General features: G+C 38.8%; 1 protein-coding gene across 1 annotated transcript in view; it reads right to left on the bottom strand.

The window, feature by feature from the left end:
- GLI1 (GLI family zinc finger 1) overlaps positions 1–19,408 on the bottom strand; it is a 189,376-nt gene extending 169,968 nt beyond the window's left edge. The window contains exon 1 of the mRNA XM_077483592.1: positions 18,824–19,408. The gene's annotated coding sequence lies outside the window, so the exon portion shown is untranslated. The remainder of the gene's footprint in view (positions 1–18,823) is intronic.
- Between the last annotated feature and the right edge of the window lie 547 nt (positions 19,409–19,955).

Below are 19,955 nucleotides of genomic sequence, written 5' to 3'. Positions count from 1 at the left end.
TGTAATTCATTAAACTGTGAATAATTACCATACCTGTGCTCTTACCTAGAAGCAGAGAAAACAAGACCCGTAAGCTGTGCCTCGGGAGCAGAGTGTACAATCACACCAGAAATACCGAGTTTGTTCATTTTAATAGAACCTCTGAGTTCTATTACATTTATAAAGCAATCTGCCTAAGGTCTATTTACTGTAGTTATTCATTTTGCATGATCACACAACACTTTTGTTCCTATAGGATGCATTGGGTTTTATTTACTAAAACTGGAGAGTGTAAAATCTGGTGCAGCTGTGCATGGTAGCCAATCAGCATCTAACTTCAGCTTGTTCAATTAAAGCTTTGACAAAAGAACTTGGAAGCTGATTGGTTTCTATGCAGAGCTGCACCAGATTTTGCACTCTCCAGTTTTTGTAAATCAACCCCACTGCTTCTAAGTAATGTTCTAATGGATTAAAGAGAACCAGTCGTGGATGTAAAAATCAAAATATTCAGTCTAAGTATTCAGGAGGCTGTCTAAATTGGCACTTAATGTACATAGCAGGTACTACCGGGTGCCTGCAGATAACCTCTTTCTCCCTAAAGTGTATCCAAGGACCCCTAAACCCTGACCTCCTATAAGTAACAATAAGATGTCCTTGATGCTGGGCCTACCCATTCCTACCTAATATGTTTTATTATTTTTACTTCCCCATTAACCAATAGAAAGACATATAGATAAGTGGGGGCAAATTAGAACCAGCATGAAGGAGATTTAGTCAATAGTTGAAGTTGGGGGGGGGGGGGGGCAGATGCGCTACAGGGGTGTGAAATTGTCCAGCAGATACTTCCAGGGTTGTGTAAAACAGGAACCTTCATGCTCATGGATTTTTTTTTTTACTTTTGCTGCAACTGCTTATGCACCCTAACTGTTTAATAATTTCTCTCAACCCTTGCCACTGTCACTTTTCACTTTTCACACTTGTTTGACACATTGCGGGGATGAATTACTAAAACCAGAGAGTGCAAAATCTGGTACAGCTCTGCATTGAAACCAATCAGCTTCCATTTTTTTTTTTCAAAGCTTAATTGAACAAGCTGAAATTAGAAACTAATTGGCTACCATGTACAGCTGCACCAAATGTTGCACTCTCAAGTTATAGTAAATCAACCCCATTGTGTGTACTAAGCTTTAGAGTGACAGTAACAAAAATGTTACCGGGCATCAGTATTGTTTACAATAATGGGGATGGATTTTTAGGCTGTAAACAGTCTGAGAATTGTGAAATGCATATACCGTATATTTGAGCACTTTTTACAACCAATAAAAGGTGAATATTCACATTTATAACACCAATAAAAACCATAACATTTGCTCATCAACCTAAGCTCTAATGCTTTTGTTTCATTTGATATTCTTTATTGTTTGCAATGCACGTACAATATGTTTACTGTGTGCCTTATGAATACTGTATACATTAAAGACTACAATGAAACAATTCCCTTTACATACGGTATTCATAATAATAAAGAATATAGCTCTTCACCTATCAAACAAGTACTCACATAGGTTTTTGAATTGAGATAGAAAGTCTAAGTAACCAGAGGAAACACACTCCGACAGGAGGACACTCTAAGTATTCAGTATGATGCTTACAATTTACCGTTAACTGTGATCAGTTAAAAGTGCCGTAAACATTTTAAAGTGTAAAATGTACACACTGTAGCTTAATCTGAACATAGTACGAGACAATATGATGGTTTTGAATATAGCCTGTTAAAAATGAAGACCCTTTTCAACACCAATACATGCCTCTAATTTTATCCCTCTGGAGGTCATTTCCTGAACACTTAAGAAACCTGTAAGTGACCTTGTCCCAACCTTTCCCAGCATAGTCTAGCCACCTTAGGAATTCCTGGTGCTTCCCTGGGCAGAGGCCATCCTGTCTAATGCTATCCATGATGTCTATCCATATTCTGCTACCTCCCATCATTTACTACAATGACTCTTCATCTCAAATCCTTGACAACTTCCTTGAAGGGATAACATGCAAGTGGTACAAAAATGGGGTTAATGCTGGAATGTGGTGGGAGGGATCGTCATTAATTTGCAGCACCAAGCTTCCTAATGTAGTCCTTTGTCATACAACTGATGGACATTAGAACACAATAGACCCCTAAGGCAGGACTTTCATTGCATGTCAATAGGTGTACAAATGACTCCAGGTGTGGAGCAACATGGAGTGCCTGGCCAGTTCACATGAGATTTCTAAAGTTTTAATGCTCACTTCCTAAATATGTGGAATAGGGAGAAAGTCACATGCAAATATCCAACAGATTTGCAAACTAACCCCTATGTCCTTTTCTGAATACTCCAATATAATTTGGGAAGTTACTTCAATTGGTGACAGCTTGATCCTAAACATAGAATACATTTTTTTCAAAGATTGATGGTAGCAGATCAGGTGGTTATGTGTTCTAGTTACTTTTTTACTGTAATTATGAGCTTGATTATGTTTAAAAAAAAGGGGGCTAGGCTACATGGGTGATTTCCAGTTGCGGTGAAACTTATCTATGATCATTTGATATATGTAAACCAATTAAACATAATGAATTGAGTTACACAGCAGTAAGAAGTTGAGAATAACTGGGAATTTTGGCAGAAGTGCGCTCTTATGAAGTTGATTGATGATAAATAAGAAAAAAGGGTTATGTTTAAATTCTTTCTGCCTACATATTAGAGAATGTTGGGTATCAGCATGTAATTTTAACTCATGAGAGGAGATTTCCATGTTCACTGTTCAGTGTGGATCACTAAAAAGCTAGCCACATGAAGGAATAATATTGGGGCCATTTCATTATTCCTTTAAAAATGGCATGGCATGAGGCAAGGCATCAGGATGCCATTAAAGTGGTCCTTAAGGCATAAAGGCAGGAAGGTTTTTTTTTTATCTTAATGCATTCTATGCATTAGGATAAAAAAAAACCTTCTGTGTGTAATACTTACCTGAGCCCCATCTCTGTCCAGCGATATCCATGAGTGTCTTGGCCTTCCGAGACTCTCCCTCCTGATTGACTGAGACACAACAGTGGCACCATTGTCTCCCACTGCTGTCATTCAAAGTCAGTTAGCCAATCAGGAGAGAGAGGGGACAGGGCCGGGCCACAGCTCCATGTCTGAATGGACACAAGAAGCTGTGACTCGGCTCAGGTGCCCCCATGGCGAGCTGCTTGCTGTGGGGGCATTTGTCAGGAGGGAGGGGCCAGAAGCACCACAGAGGGACACCAGAAGAGGAGGATCTGTGATACTCTGTGCAAATCCACTGCACAAAGCAGGTAAGTATAACATGTTTGCTTATTTTATAGGAAAAAAAACAAGACTACAATAATTTTAAGTTTTTTTCTACCTTAATGCATTCTCTGCATTAAGGTAAAAGACCTTCTGTTATTAGGATCCCGCCTGGCCCCCCTTATTCTTACCTGAGCCCAATCTCGAGCCAGAGCTATGCCAGAGAGCTCTGGCTCTCTCTGATCTCTCCTTCCTCACAGGAGAGTGTCAGCAGCAGAAGCCATTGGCTCCTGCTGCTGTCAGTCAAATCCTGTGATAAGGGAGCAGGGGGCAGGGCCTTTCTCCAAGGGATCCACACTACCTGAGCACATACAGACAAGTGTATTTGGGATTTCAAAAATGATTAAATCCTTTCAACATGGAGTTTTAACCACTTGCCTCTCTGGTGGCAACTGCATGGTGGGGAACCCGATGCGCGTGGCCTGTGGGCACGATCTCCGCCGGCCACGCACAATTGTGTGCATGAGATGACCTAAATATGCCTGTCTTCTGCATTTGTTGCGTGGGGGTGGTTTTGTTCTTTCCCCATTAGCATATTGGGTCCATATCACTATTTGAGGATTCCTTGTTTGGTATTCTGGTCCGCTTTGGTGCTCGGTGGTTCGGAGGGGGTGTCTGCTCTTTTAATATTTCTGGTCATGTTCATTCATTGTTTATGTGCATTATGATATCCAGCCATGCTCTCTGATCTAGAATCTTTTAAACAAAATGTGTCAACCTTTCACCTGTATATTTTATGAGACTTCGTTTTCTACCCATGATCACCAATATTTTATCAGGACTAATGTATATTGTATTGTGAATATGTCATACTGGAATCACATATTTTAGGATATCCCATTGTAATTACTTCTAACCATGTACAAATGAAATGATGTTCTTTTAAAGATGTTTAATTTTGTTTGGTTGCTGCCTCAAAGTCCCAAGGGGTATTGGTAGACAGCTTGGGCCGAGCTATGCTTTCTGTGTCTATGGAGATTGAGATTGGTTGCTGCCTCAAAGTCCGAGGGGTTTTGGTAGACAACTTGAGCCGAGCTGTGCTGTCTGTGTCTATGGAGATTGAGATGCAGTGACTTCCTATGGGGCACTCGCCGAAGAGGAGTAGACAGGCACAGTGGCGGGGGACCCCAGAAGAGGATGATTGGGAAAGCTCTGTGCAAAACCATTGCTCACAGCAGGTAAGCATGACATGCCTATTATTAAAATAAATAAATAAGCTTTAGAATCACTTTAAATAGGGTGACTTCACTGATTCTCTAGGCTGTGCCAGGAAGATCACCTTCCTGGCCTAATCAATGCTGAGTAAAAGAGTGCCAATCTGTAAATTGCTTATTGAACATATTAAGCTGGGTGTTGAAAATTTTGACAATAAACACCCTAACCTTTGCTTAAACGCTGGCTTCCATTTAACTTATGACAATAAACTGTCCACTGGTCCACCCTAAAATGGACCTTCCGCTCATCGGATTCCTCCCCCCCTCCGGCGCCACAATTGGCACCTTTCAGGGGGGAGGGGGGTGCAGTTACCTGGATAATACAGGTAACTGCACCCACTTCCGGGCTAGCTCTCTGCGGAAAGGGGCGTACGTTACGCCCCTTTCCGCAAGCGCCCGCCCCCTTCAGCAAGTGCCCCGCTGCCTGCTGGGAAACACACAGCTCCCAGAGGCAGCGGGGACCGTCCTCATTGCGCAGCGCGGCTCGCGCATGCGCAGTAGGGAACCGGGAAATGAAGCCGAAAGGCTCCATTTCCTGATTCCCATACCCAAGATGGCGGCGGCAGGACCCGACAGACGACCTAGCGATCGGCTTCGGGTGCCGACATCGCGGGCGCGCTGGACAGGTAAGTGTCACTATTTTAAAAGCCAGCAGCTGCAGTATTTGTAGCTGCTGGCTTTTAAAAAAAAAAAAAACGCGGAGTCCCGGTGGACTCCCGCTTTAAACAAGCAATCTTTAAATGTGCATTGCCCCAAAAAATAATAGTGGTAAAAAAGCCACCAAAATGCAAACTTATAACTATAGTTTTTCCTGTATGATGTGAGAAATATATATATATATATATATATATATATATAGCTGGAGTTCAGCTATCATTATCATCTTTTATATAACAGACTGTTATAGAAGCATACAGGTCTGTGTTCAGATTGTGAAACTGAAATTGGTTTCTCTTACTGAAAGGGTTACCTTAGGGCATGCCCCAAGTTTGGGAAACATTAGATCTGCAACAGAGGTAGGGAAGACTTATTGTCAATAAATGGGAATCTTGTGTTAATGTTAGCATGACAGTAACTAAGTAACCCCTGCAAACCCCCCACCTTCCCCAGACACACACCTTCTCCAATTTCTATGCCTCCTTTTCAGTGGATGCATATAGGCTAGAACATTGTAACTAAATCTGGCTGTGCTGGAAACCTGTGGTGCCAAACTTGTATGATGATATCACATGACTTTCCATTGCGATACAATGCTTATTTTTTTACTTTTTTGGTTTTACTTCAATGAGTCCTCAATTACATTGTACTCAGTGCCCTACTCTTCTACAGCATCCACTTTTTTTGTCAAATGAGGTGACCTATTTGAGCATCTGAGTAATAAGGAGCATTTTTGAAAAAAAAAGATTGTTTGCTATCACTTTCAGAAACTTTGAAGCTTGTGAGAAAATCTCTGCAACCAATCAACTTCTTAACAAAAAAAGCAATGAAACTTGAATAGTACGCAGTTCCATTTAAAACATTAGAGCAGGTCTACCTATCAGCATGAAATGATATATTGAAAAGTACAGAAGCAGCGAAAACCCACTGCAGTATTCACCCAGAATTGGCCAACAGGTTGATATGTTGATACAGGTAGCAAATGCATGGTGAGCAATGTTAGAGCTTTATTTATTTTTTGGAAAAGGGCACAGTTATCACTTGCTCGTATAGTGATTTATAAACATCTGGATGCACTTAGCACTTTCAGCATTCTCAGGCACAGACCTGATGAACACATTTTACAGATAAACACAACCTAAAAGTATACATTCTCAGGTAGAATACCAAAACTGTATTAACATTCAATATAAGTCATAATTCAAAATGATATTTTTCTCTAAAGCCCCCCTTTGTTGAAGTATGCCCATCAGCTATCTCCATCCCCTCTCACTCTTCAATATCGCAGATGGCAGAATGAAGCCACGGGGATAGGCTTAAGTTTTATTTAATGTGAATTTATTGAAGATTTTTCATATCACAAGTCAAGGGTACAGAAGGAAGAATGAGTAGGGGAGGGTGGGGGAGTAGAAATGGTACAGTATGAACAAATCATATGTCATAGCCAATTACATTTGTCATGAGGTATAGGGTCCAAGCAAGACCAGTTTGGATATATTATATTACTTGCATGTCTGTATATCACTGGGTGTATCATAAACTCTGAAGGAACCTATACTTGAAAATCGTGTCACACATTTATCTAGATGACTCTTAGCCATTGTACACACGGTCGGACATTCCGACAACCAAATCCGTCGGATTTTGTCTGACGGATTTTGTCCGATGGATTTTGTCCGAAACTGTTGCATACACACAGTTGGACAAAGTTGTCAGAAAATCCGATCGTACTTAACGTGATGACATTATTTCGTTAGGATGGGACTACGTTCAGGGTAGTAGCCAATAGCTTTGGTCTAGGAATTTGATCCGAGCATGCGTGGCACTTTGTCCGATCGGAATTCTATACACATGATCGGACAAAGTCCGATTGGATCATGTTGTCGGACAATTTTATAGCCCAGCTGGAAAACTTGGTCAGTCGGATACTCCGACGGAAACAGTCCGATGGAGCCCACACACTGTCAGATTATCCGGATTAACTTGGTGCATACTAGCTCATTATGACTTTTCCCTTGCAGGTAAAAAAAAAAAAAAAAAGTCAGCGCGTTTACTCCGGCTTTAAGCATTTAATAATAATAAAAAATTGTATGCTCAACACAAAGTACACTTTGGGGTAATTTATATACTATATATATATATATATATATATATATATATATATATATATATATATATATATATATATATATATATATATATATATATATATTATATACTATACTATAACTGGAGCATGCAAAATCTGACACAGCTGCACACGGTAGCCAATCAGCTTCTAACTTTAGCTTTAGTTTCTATGAAGAGCTGCACCAGATTTTACACTCTCCAGTTTTAGTAAATCAACCCCTACAACAGACACCAATTATAAAAGGAATATGGGTTATAGGTACCGTGTTGCCTTCAATATCAAATATATTTTGACAAATGCCTATGTTTCTAGACTACTAGATCAGTCTTAGAGCACCCTACATCCTAAAATGACTAATAGTTTTGTATAGAATTAGTGTAATAGTTTATCAGGGTTTAAATTTTCATCTCAAAATTATCAGTTGTCTACCATCAAATAAAGTTAGGAAGATAACAGAACAAACAAGTTTAATGTTACTAAAGCAGAACAAAAATAAAAGATGAAAAGGAATAGATTAGATTAAAAAAAATGCTGCATTCTTTTTCAATTTAGAGATTTACCTTGCAGTATTTTTTATCTGCCATTCAATATTCTCAGTCTGATGGTTATCATCATTCAACCCATTTCCACAGAGCCCCGGTTGGATTGGACCTGCCCTAGCCTGTGACTGGACAGTGAAAGAAAAAGCAGCAAAATGATGAGCTCATCTCTGTCAGTCTATTTTCTCTTCCTATAAGTACACTTCTTGTCAGCACATGAACTGACAGGCACCTTGTTCTACTTATTTTGCTCACTTCTTCGTCTGCTTTACAGGGAATGTAAGAATGCAAGTGGCTGATTCCAGGTCACACTCAGGTACATACACTGTCTGTATTTAAAAAAATACATGTGATGATGTATTTACTGATTGCAGAGCTGAAGAGTGTGTCTTTTATATCTGAATAGAGTTCAGCTTTATCAGTAAAACAAGAAAAAAAAAGGTGTTTCCCTATTTTAGAATGGCTTGAACTCAATAGGACCATACTTATGAGGAGGCCACATAGGCAACAGTCTGTTTGAGGAGCTGCACCCTTTTCCTTAAAGGATGAGTTTACCTTTTAAAATAAAATAATAAATGCACATCTTTTTGCAGGTAGAAATGTGCATTTATATATTTTTTTTATTGGGAACCTGGAAAGCATTGGACAATCAGCAGATTGTGAGTGCTATGCAGGGCTCTTGCAGGCTCTGTGCATAAGCTGTTTGGCCATACATCGTACAGCCAAGCAGTTACACATTAACAGGAAGCATCAATGAACTACTACAGCGCTCAAGAGAGCAGGGGTAGTTCATTGAGAACTACAAGCCAATAGCCACAAAGGCTGCTGGGCCTTGTAGTTTTCAATTCACAGAACACTGCAAATGAGTGACATTGGCGGCAGAGCACCGTGCTGCCACTTTCTTTGAAAATTCTCACAGAGAGCAGGGTGAGAAGATTCCCTGCCGCCCCTGGACATCGTGGGGCCAGGGATGTGCGGGGGATGGTGGATTTGTAACATGTTACATGTTACACCCTGAATATGGGTATAACATGTAGCATGTTACAAAAGGTTTTATTATCCTTTAACCACTTCAGCTCTCGTACTTGTACATAAATTAAAGACCAGAGCAATTTCTGGTACAAAGGATGGCAAAAGTTATTTGCAAATAAAAAACGTTTTTTTTTCCTTCAATGCAACACAAAACAAATGCAAACAAAAATAAATAAATATTAATTGTAAAAGTAGAATTTTTTTTGGATAAAACGAATGGCTAAGGGTAGCAAAGGAGGAAGCGGTAATAATGGCTGATAATTGTTAACTAAGGGTTAATATGGAGTTACTGATCTACATATAAATAAAATAGTAAATACAATTAAAATGGAGCTCCACCCAAAGAAGATCCACTTGTTTGCTTCCTCCTCCCTCCACTGCAACATTTGACACCTTTTGGGGGAGAGCAGGTATCTGTTTGGCAATGTGGCGAGGTCCCCCGGAAGTTTGCCGTCCTCCTCCTTCCCCCCACCGCCGAGCCATTCACAGAGCTTAGCGTGATTCGGGCATGAGCAGTAGGGAGCTGGCTGTGAAGCTACAAGGCATCTGGGTACAGTGTAGCATGACCATGCAATTGTCATTCAAAGTGTGACAGCACTGAAAGCTGAAAAATTGCCTGGGCAGGAGCAGGGGTGTAAGTGCCCTGTAGGCAAGTGGTTAAGATTGGTGGGGTCTAGTGAGGAATGGGGTTGACGAATGCATGTTTTATAGAGTTTGGTAAGCTGCCTGAAGAGAAGGAGAGATTGAAGATGTAAGTTAGGGAATGTAGAATAGAGCTAGAAGGTGAACGTAGCAATTGTGAGGGAACAGAGTCCAGGGGGCTAGTAGAAAGATGGATGTAGGAGAAAAGTTTAGAAACCTTGTCTATAGTGGCGGGGTTGAATGAGGTAAGTAATGATTGGACACGGGGTGTTAGGTGGAGAAGGCATTTGTATAGTGGAGATCTCCTCGCGAATTGCATCAATCTTATGTTTGAAGTGATTGGTGATCTCCTGGGCAGTAAGTGAGTTAGTGGGTGGAGGTAGTGGAGGACGAAGTAGAGAGTTGAAGGTAGAGAAGAGTTGACAGGGACGGGATGATAAGTTGTTAATGAGAGTAATAAAATAGGTCAGCTTGGCAGTGAGGGGCAGGAATTGTATTTTTGTAGAGCAGATTTATAATGGTTGAAATCTTTCTGAGTCTTACGCCACAGGTGTTCAAGTGCGTGGCTATGTTTTTTCAGACTTCTAGTGGCATCTGTTTGCCAAGATTGTAGGGGACATTGCCTAGTTCTGTGTGTAGTGAGGGGGGTGAGCTTGTCTAGGAAGGATGACAGTGAAGTGTTGTAAATAGAAAATAGACATTAATACAAAAAGAGAGTAAATCTGTAAGGGGCTTTTTCCACTTTTTTTTAGACCTTACAAAAGGTTTTGGCCTTAGATACACTTCAATTATTATTGTTTCAAAATTACATTAACGCACATAATATTTTTGGAAGCAAATAAGCATAAGACTAAAATAAATGCTACATTCACTTATGTATACTTTATGTTTATGTACTCATTCATCTTGTTTTAATCTGTGCAGTCGAAAAGTCATTGATATGTTCCATATTCCCATAATTCCCATAATAATTGTATAGATAATTTAAAGTAAATGCTCTGCAAGTTCTCTCTGTGCAGTCTCTGGCACATCGCTTGAACTGTTAACATGTATGGTTAATATATTGCTGAGAGGTGGTGTTCTCCAACGAATGCTATGGGTACATTTTTTAAGTCCAGACAGGGTTTACAAAAATGAAATGACATTGGTTGTGGTGTAACAGAGCTCATAATCTACCACTTCACAAGTGAATGGTCTAACCACAAGGCCGCCAAACCTATTCCTTTAAAGCTGCTGCCATTTTCCTTCTAGAATTAATTCCAAGCCAGCCGCGTGTACTCAACATGACGCACTTTGTGTTTGTTTATGCTTGGAATTTAGGCATATTTCCTGCAATGTTAAAAAAGAAAGGTTCGGCTTTAACCCTATGCTATTGGCAAGAACAGGATTATTTAAAGCTGAACAAAACATGAAGAGAAACATAAAATGTCCAGCAACTGTGACAATCATAAAATATAGGAGCATACAGATGTTTTGTTCTAACGTGTAACCAATCACCAAATAGTGTTGTTCTGTCTATCACAAGTGAGGTAATGAAAGCTTGATTCTGATTGGCTGTAGTAGTTACATGCAAGGTGCAGCTATTTACATGTCTGATTAAGTCTTGAAATAAAGGCAAAAATAGTACAAACAAATGCTTTTCTGTCTTACTTTAACTATGTGCACAATTATGTAATACTGCGTGAGAAGACACTTTGGAGACTTCACGTGTACAGTTAGTTTTGAACTGAAATATCTAAAATAAAATATTTTACTGATGGGCTGTAAGCTGTGTGGTCTGAAAGCTATTGCAAAGAATGCAGCGGAAAACACTCCTATATGCTGTTCCAAATTCACTTCAATGGTGGCAAGTGCTTTTTGTCAAATATAGTATAAGGTACATATTTCTGAAAGCTACATTTTCAAACAAAATTGTTGTCCTTGCAGGAGATCTCCAATGTATAGCTTCTATGTCATCAACAAACAGAAGCAGGAATGATTAGTGATCAGTATTAGATGAAGTGTCAGCTATCTGGATTAGATCAATGCTTTTATCTACTGTTTCCTGTTCAAGTATTTACATACAGCATACTATAAGTGTCTTACAAACACACTCCACATAAATGTTGACAGAACAAACAGCATTGTCAAGAAACATGCTAATATTTGCTTTATTACCATTTTTTCAATAGATAAAAAACTCTCTATGTGTCAGTATAAATACATGTGGATTTGTACTTATGGTGTGCGCTGTCTACATATGACAGTTCTCTAAGGATAAATGACTGCAATTTTTAGGCACTCTAATCTGACGCCTTACTATTCAGATACTGAAAAAATGAACATAGGGAAAATAGGTAGGGAAAGGCCTTACCAGCTTAACCTATCACATTATGTGCAATTAACTTACAATATTAATATATATATATATATATATATACATACATATATATATCCTGTATAAATTATCCAGAAGTTGCAGCATCAACATAAAAAATGTGTTGATCCAACATGCAAGCAGATACGCATGAGCAACTTGCATATTGGATTGATACATTTTCATGTTGGTGCTGCAGCCTCTGGATGTATATTCCTCTATACTTTCACTTACTTCTCCATGGTGACTATGTATTGAGATGTTAATATATATATATATATATATATATATATATATATATATATATATATATATATATATATATATATATATACGTATATATATATATATATACGTATATATATATATATACGTATATATATATATATATATATATATATATATATATATATATATATATATATATATATATATATATATATATATATATATATATATACACAGGCATACCCCACTGTTAAGTACACAATAGGGTTTTATTTACTAAAGCTGGAAAGTGCAAAATCAGGCTCAATTTTGCATAGAAAACCAATGAGCTTCTAACCCCAGCTTGTTCAATTACGCTTTGGTAATAAAACCTGGAAGCTCTTTGGTTTCTATGCAGAAGTGAGCCTGATTTTGCCCTTTTCGGCTTTAGTAAATAAACCCCATTGTGTACATAAAAGTGGGGTATGCCTGTATATATATATATATATATATATATATATATATTTGCATTATCACCAACTCTACATTCCAGCAAGATTTTATGAGCACACAATGATTTGATCAAATTCACATGCATGTATAAAAAATATTAAATATTGCAGTTTCCCTGCAAACAAATTCTGTTTGAGTCAAAATATAAGGCTATGAGGTAGGCCGCTATTTCTTCATTACAGAGTACAGTGTAAGGGCAGTGACATAACTGAATTTAGTATAGAGGATCTGGTAACGACTGATTCAATCACATTTTTTTATACACATGATTATCTTCTTTGGTGGTAGGTTCCCTTTAACGACAATTTTGAGTGGGTGTAGTGTCTGGACGCCCCACACCAAAGAAGCTATTGTTGCATTTCATGTACTGATGAGTCCTTATAACTCAAAACAGCTGTATGCAAGCTGAATATTTGGCTCACTATATTTGGTTATCTGTGTAAACCAATTCTGTATACACAGTTGGCCACAATGACATTTGCATGTTCACCCACTAGTCCTTAAACAAGTATTTGATCTTTTATTTTCAGACTGGTAGGGTAAGGTAGCACGGATATGACTTCTCATTCTTGAACTTTGTATTTAGGATATATAGCCTTCAAAATCAATGGAGAAAGAAGTAAATCAAAATATAAGTATTGCCCAAGATCAAGAGGCTTAAGACAGCCATAGATTAATTGAATTTTGGCAGGGCTCAGCTGAGATTTGATACACCTATGGGCAGGTTGCTTGTACCCAAGTCAGTCCATCGACCAGCCTGTTGGATTTCTTACATGCAAGTACTTCTGATGGCTATTGCCGCTAGCAGTAATCATTGTTCTCTGCCAGGCGGGAAGACTTCTGCTGACAGAACACAATAGCATTGTGGGAGGGATTCCCCTATCAACACTGGCTGTAATAATGGGGGAGGAAAGTCATTTTCTTTTCATCTACCCATGGTTGAAGGAAAATAAATTTAGTCATCTATGGCCTGCTATAAACAGAATTGCTGCTTCATTGGAAATACAATTTTCTGTCTAACAGTCTGTAAGACAGCTATGGGCTATTTTTCCCTAATTTTCCTTGTTTATCATATATTGTTAAAAAAAAATGTGGGGTATAATTGCACATATATAAGTTGTAAGGACTGCCTATCATTTTGTGCACAGAGCAAAACTGATAATATGTACACCACCCTAGTGCAAAAGGTAAGAGGAGAGGAAACTTTCCTGAAAGCAACCTAAGCATGTCTTTTTTTATTTCATCGGTTTATCTCCCTTTTCCCTTTTGGCAGTTCAACTTTTGCTGGCTGATAATTACAAGATAAGCCATCAAATGTTGGGTCATACTACTTTAAATCAGAGGCACAGTGAAAATGACAAACACATTTCCTTTATAAGAGGGTACCATTATTGCTGAATATCCAAAGCTCCATGAAATTGAAAATACTCTGCTATTTTTTGAAATAGCTATCGTATATACTCGAGTATAGGCCGACCCGAATATAAGCCGAGGCCCCCAATTTACCCCCAAAAAAACTGGCAAACTTATTGACTCGTGTATAAGCCGAGGGTGAGACATGCCTGTCCATCCCTGTGTGTGTGTCCGTCCATCCCTGTGTGTCCGTCCATCCCTGTGTGTCCGTCCATCCCTGTGTGTCCGTCCATCCCTGTGTGTCCGTCCATCCATCCCTGTGTGTGTGTGTGTCCATCCATCCATCCATCCCTGTGTGTGTGTGTCTCCATCCATCCATCCATCCATCCCTGTGTGTGTGTGTCTCCATCCATCCATCCATCCATCCATCCCTGTGTGTGTGTGTCTCCATCCATCCATCCATCCATCCCTGTGTGTGTCTCCATCCATGTGTGTGTGTGTGTGTGTGTGTGTGTGTGTGTGTGTGTGTGTGTGTGTGTGTGTGTGTGTGTCCAGCCTACCTTTGTCCCGAGCCTCCGTCCCGTGCCTTGCCTCCTTGCCTCCGTCCCGTGCCGTGCCTTGCCTCCTTGCATCCGTCCCGTGTCGTGCCTTGCCTTGCCCCCGTCCCGTCCCGTCCCGTGCCGTGCCGTCCCGTGCCCTCTTCGTCGGCGGCCATTGTAAAGTTCAAAAGCTGCGCCGCCGCCTTCGCCTGTGATAGGCGGAACACTGAATTTCCCAGCAGCCTGTGTTCCGCCTATCACAGACGTCGTATCATCCTCGTCCGTAGTACGAGGATGATACGATGTCCGTGATAGGCGGAACACAGGCTGCTGGGAAATTCAGTGTTCCGCCTATCACAGGCGAAGGCGGAGCCGGAGGCGCGGCTTTTGAATAGAATGGCCGCTGTCTGTCTGCTCGACACGCTGATCGAGCGGGCAGACAGCGATGACTCGAGTATAAGCCGAGGGGGGCACTTTCAGCCTCAAAAAAGAGGCTGAAAATCTCGGCTTATACTCGAGTATATACGGTATGTTAAGTTTGCAATATGTTCAAGACCTTGAAATCATCTATTTTAAAAATCAGACTTCTTATTGCCCTTTCCCTAGTCATTTTCAATAATAGATGAGTTTTGAGGTCATAAACTTAGTACTGATTGGAAAACTAGTATGTTGTAGCATACAATAACTGCACATGGGTCACCTTGGAGATCTGTGGCCACATCTAAAACCCTTGGCTTATGGACTTGAGTCCTAATATGGTCATAGAAAATCCATCCACAACGTAAAATATGCTTCCACTTTATATTTTAATGTTTCTTTCAATGTAGTTAAAGGGTATACCTAACTATAGGGATATATGAAATAATAATATGTTGCTAATAAAGGCCTTCTTATTTAGCTATAATGTTTATTGACTTATCAATTTATTTTCCTCTTGTTGGCAAGCTTAACTTTTTACTGTACGCTTATAGACGGTAGACTACAATGACAATGCATGACACAACAAGAATCCACTGCAGGTATTATAAGTCAGCGACTAGCAAGTTGTTTCAACCTATCTATAATATTAGTGCAACATGTAACTGTTACAACCTCACAGTTAATAAATGTCAGTTGACTTCATACTTTATTTTACTAATGCAGTTGGTCTATTTATCCAGTGCCTGCTTTGTTTATTCCCATTTCCATACTGTAAACACAAGGATACAGCACTGCAGTGGGGGTAGTGTGCTTATCAAAGCAAATAACTCTATAAAAGGAAGTCGTAAGACTAGAGAAAGTAGAAAAAAAATCTGAATTAAAGGGTGAAGACTGGGTTATCTTACGATACTAGGAAAGCACGCATATTTGCTTTACTGGCTAGCTAATTAAAATCATGGCTTTTTGGCACTGGGATCTTGGGTTGAATTTACTCCATGGATCCTATTTGTGTAAATTGTAAATGTAACCCCCCCCCCCCCCCCCCGTTGATTTCTTACAGTACACTAAAATCATGTCCCTATCTAAAAAACAGACGGGTGGGTTACCTAGCCCTAGTCTATGTTGATGTATAACTTTAGTAGGGTCATTAAAATGTAAGCTCCTTCTGGGGGAGGCACTGATTGCCTGTGCAATAAAAATAAAATATCTAGGTATATCAAAAAATCCACATTATCTTTTCTTTCCATTAGCAATTTAATTTAGTTAAAATAAAAAAACCTCTTAGACGTTAGCTTTTTCTTTTATAATGTACTTATATAATAAGTAGGCAATACCCTACAAGTGGAGACTTTGCTTTCCAATAATTGACTGCTAATAAGTTGGAGCTACCTCATTACAATAACTGCAAATACCATCACATGTCCTACCTATTGCAGAATCATGCTACCAACTGGTATTAGAAGAAATAACGTAATAAAATATTTAGGAAAACCAACGTTTTTGTTTTTTGTTCTAATTGGTTGAACATTGGTTTAATCGGCATTACGTGCTCATTTTATGAAACTGTCATAGGTCAGACCTCTTGAACAACTTCAGTCTTTAGTAAGGCGTGAGTAGCTTGTTACGAGAGCCACCACAGACACTTATTTAATGCAGAACGTGTGATTTCTATTTGTTTTATGAAAGTGCATTCTTTTCACTCCTTTGCTTCACTGTCTATTCAATATGGTACCTTGGGTCTGTTTTAAAAAGGGGCTTTGTAAGTCAGCAAAAACCACTGAAAAAACAGAGAAGTGGAGAGTCTAGAAGGCTGTAGTATCACTATAAATCTGAATGATAGACTGATAAAGAGGCTGGCCAAGTGGTCCTTATCCTCCTCCAACATCTCGCATAATAGTGACGCACTTAGAAGAGAAAGCATATTAAACACCTCTTGTTTACCAGTCACTGAACCTTCACACTGCTTATCCTCAGTAAGAATTTTGCAGCATTAAATGGCAAGGAACCAAAACAACGTTATAACTGAATTCCAACTAGCAATAAAAGCAAGTCACAGTTTTAAAGCCAATCCATGAAACTTATTTTTTTAGTGAAGACCAAAAAAAAAAAAAACCCTCAACACTCTGGATTTAGAATAAAACCTTGGTTTTATCTGACACATGGACAGTATGTATCCTTCACAAGCACTTTCCACTGATTGTAATATCCTAGCCTTCAAACTGTAAAAGTGAAAAAATTCTTGATGGGCGTCAAGTACTGTTGGAGACTGTAGATTATTGACCATATGCGCTATACTTTCTGACAGCTTTGCTAAGCAGGCCAGGGGATTGTATAATTAGGCCTGTAATAATACATAGCAGACCCCCCTGAAAGACAACAGGTGAAGTTTTACCATCACTGAGACAAGACGGACTATCTGAAATGTACTTGCCAAAACCTAGAAGGCATACTGTCACTGAAAATTTTTTGTAGCTGTTGGTCTGTGTAACAGTTTATACTACCAGGAGGAGTTTAATAAATGTTAGAAACAAAGAAGGTGGTTTCTTAAGGTGCACCTATAAATTTTACTTAAGTGCAGTTAATCTGTGTTTTATTCAAACCCTCAATCAAGCTAAAGTGAAAACTCTTTTTTTTTTTTTAACTCTTCCTTCAGAACAATACAGGTTTGTTAGTCTGGCGCAAAATGTATTTTGACACATAGTAGACACTATACAAAGCAGGTATCTAAAGACAAACCATAAAACCATACTGTATAGAAGTAATCACATGGGGTCTAGCTATAAATGTTTTCACAAGAGTCGCAAATTTCACCCTGGATCTACACATTTTTTCACTTGAATCCATTACAAAATGAGTGAAAGTTGTGTGAATATTCTGTAAAAACAACAATAATAAATATATAATTAAATAAATTATTAAGCAAAGGCACCTACTGATTATAAAGGCAGAATTGATCGATGAACAAACTGACTTTTGCAAGCAATTCAACAATTTCCCATTTGGATATTGCATGAGTCAACAAACAAATGATAACAAAGGCACAGAAGTGATAAAAATGGTTTTATTCTATTGTTAAATTACCCAGCCTCCTGAAACAAATCTGTCACACCAGCATGAAGTTAATGTGAAAAATATGAGAAAAGAAAATAATTGCTTGTGATCAAGCAAAACTCAGTGGGAGAGATTTATAAAAAAATAAAATAAAAAAAAATAAAAACAGAAAAGAAGAAAAAAGAAAGTTCTAGCGAAAATTATGTTGTCACCATGAGCAACCAATCAGATTTTCTTACGGATCTACCCAAAGAATAAAAGCTGAAGCTTCATTGGTTACTGTGGTCAACTGCTCTTCTTTTGCTGTGGTTTTATTTTCCCCAGTTTTTGTAAATAGGCCCCACTGCCTTTTACAGTGACCATTATGACGTAGCGTCCTCAGATCTCTTGTCGTAATCATCTGAAGACGTGCAAAGGATATGGCCAGCTTAACTTCTTCACCGCGCTGATTATGTTTTAACATATCCCGGTACAATATGCAGTCCATACCTTTATCTTTAGAACCTCTCTTACTAGCTATGCTGGTGGCAAACCAGTAGACTATATTAATGCTAAGCACATTTGGCATTGTACAAACAACTTGACTTCACCAAGATAAAGTGTACACCCACGTGCAAATGTGCTTGTCTTCCTGACAAGTGGCATGACTTCATAATTTAACATGTAGTATGTATGACTTCACTGTTCACAGCCATAACAGTTTGAACATCCTAACAAAAAAGAAAAAGTACCCCACTGACTCAAAAAAAAAGTCCTATCTTATCAGCTTGCAAAACAACAACACAGCCCATGTGAGGATGAAGCCCTTCTTCCCTGTCCTGCACAAGTATTGCCAAGTTATCTTACCTTGAAGAAGTAGAGTGGCTTCCAACTTTTCACTCCAGTGTCACTTTGCTTGTCCTCCAACTCATATGAGGTCCAATGATCCTTAAAAATCCACTTTTTGCACAAGTTTAAATGAATGAAACATCCAGCACAAGTATGTAAAATTTGAAAAACTATCAAAAAAACAAAAAATAAAAAATAAATGTTTACTTTTGCGCCGCCTTTGCTCCCTTGGTGTTAACCCTTTAAGATGCAGAGAGTTTTCAGCAAAGTTTGTGCTTGTTTTGTCCTCTGGTTGCAGTTATAAATATTTCATTCTCACAGGAGGACCACCCTGAAGCAGGAGAGGAGTGAGCTGATCTCTCTGAATTCTGCCTCCTCCCTGGGCTCAGGAATTAAAACTGTAACTTTTCCTGTACTTCCAAGCTACAGTTGTCTCTTAACAGTAAAAAAGTTGTAGCATTTCCTCTGCTTTTGGAGTCTTTTGCTCTGATTTTTGGGAATACGTTAAAGGCTGAGCAGTCAGACTAGGCACTGTGTGTGGTTGGGATGGGGAGACCCAGAGGATTCTCAGTTCTCAGCATGCTGTCTGTGGTTACTTGGGCTGGAAAGAAGATGTGGAGTGGATAATATGTGGGATGCGGACTGGAATGCACTAAAGTGAGGGGGAGGAGGAAGCACATTCATTGAGCCACATTCCAATGGGAGAAGCACAGAAAAGGCAAGGCACAGGAACATTAAGACTGCATACATGATACAATTCACATTCATCTTTACTTACATGTCATTTTCTCTGGCTGAGGAAAACCCACTAAAATTGTGCAACAGTTATTATTGTAATATTTTCTGTGTCACAATTACACCATAACCAGAATATAAACTATTAAATATTAATTACAATTCTTGTTATTTTTGTTATTACTATTATTATCATTATTTTATTGTTCTTTGACCTGGTACAAACTTCAGCACACTTTTAGGAATACTACTACTACCATTCTTATTATTTTGTTGTTATTATTGCTATTATGTCATTTTCTTTGGCCAGCAAGAAACCCGCAATTGTAAAATGTGTACAATCACCAAAATGTATATATACATTAATTACAACTTTATATAATAATATTTATTATTATTAATATTTTGTTGTTGT

This window comes from Lithobates pipiens, unplaced genomic scaffold (genome assembly GCF_037356315.1).
Source record: "Lithobates pipiens isolate NorthernLeopardFrog02 unplaced genomic scaffold, aLitPip1_a1.2 Scaffold_16, whole genome shotgun sequence".
Taxonomy (NCBI): Eukaryota; Metazoa; Chordata; class Amphibia; order Anura; family Ranidae; genus Lithobates; species Lithobates pipiens.
The sequence above is the reverse complement of the archived record's forward strand: the minus strand, read 5'-3'. Positions and strand labels throughout refer to the sequence as shown.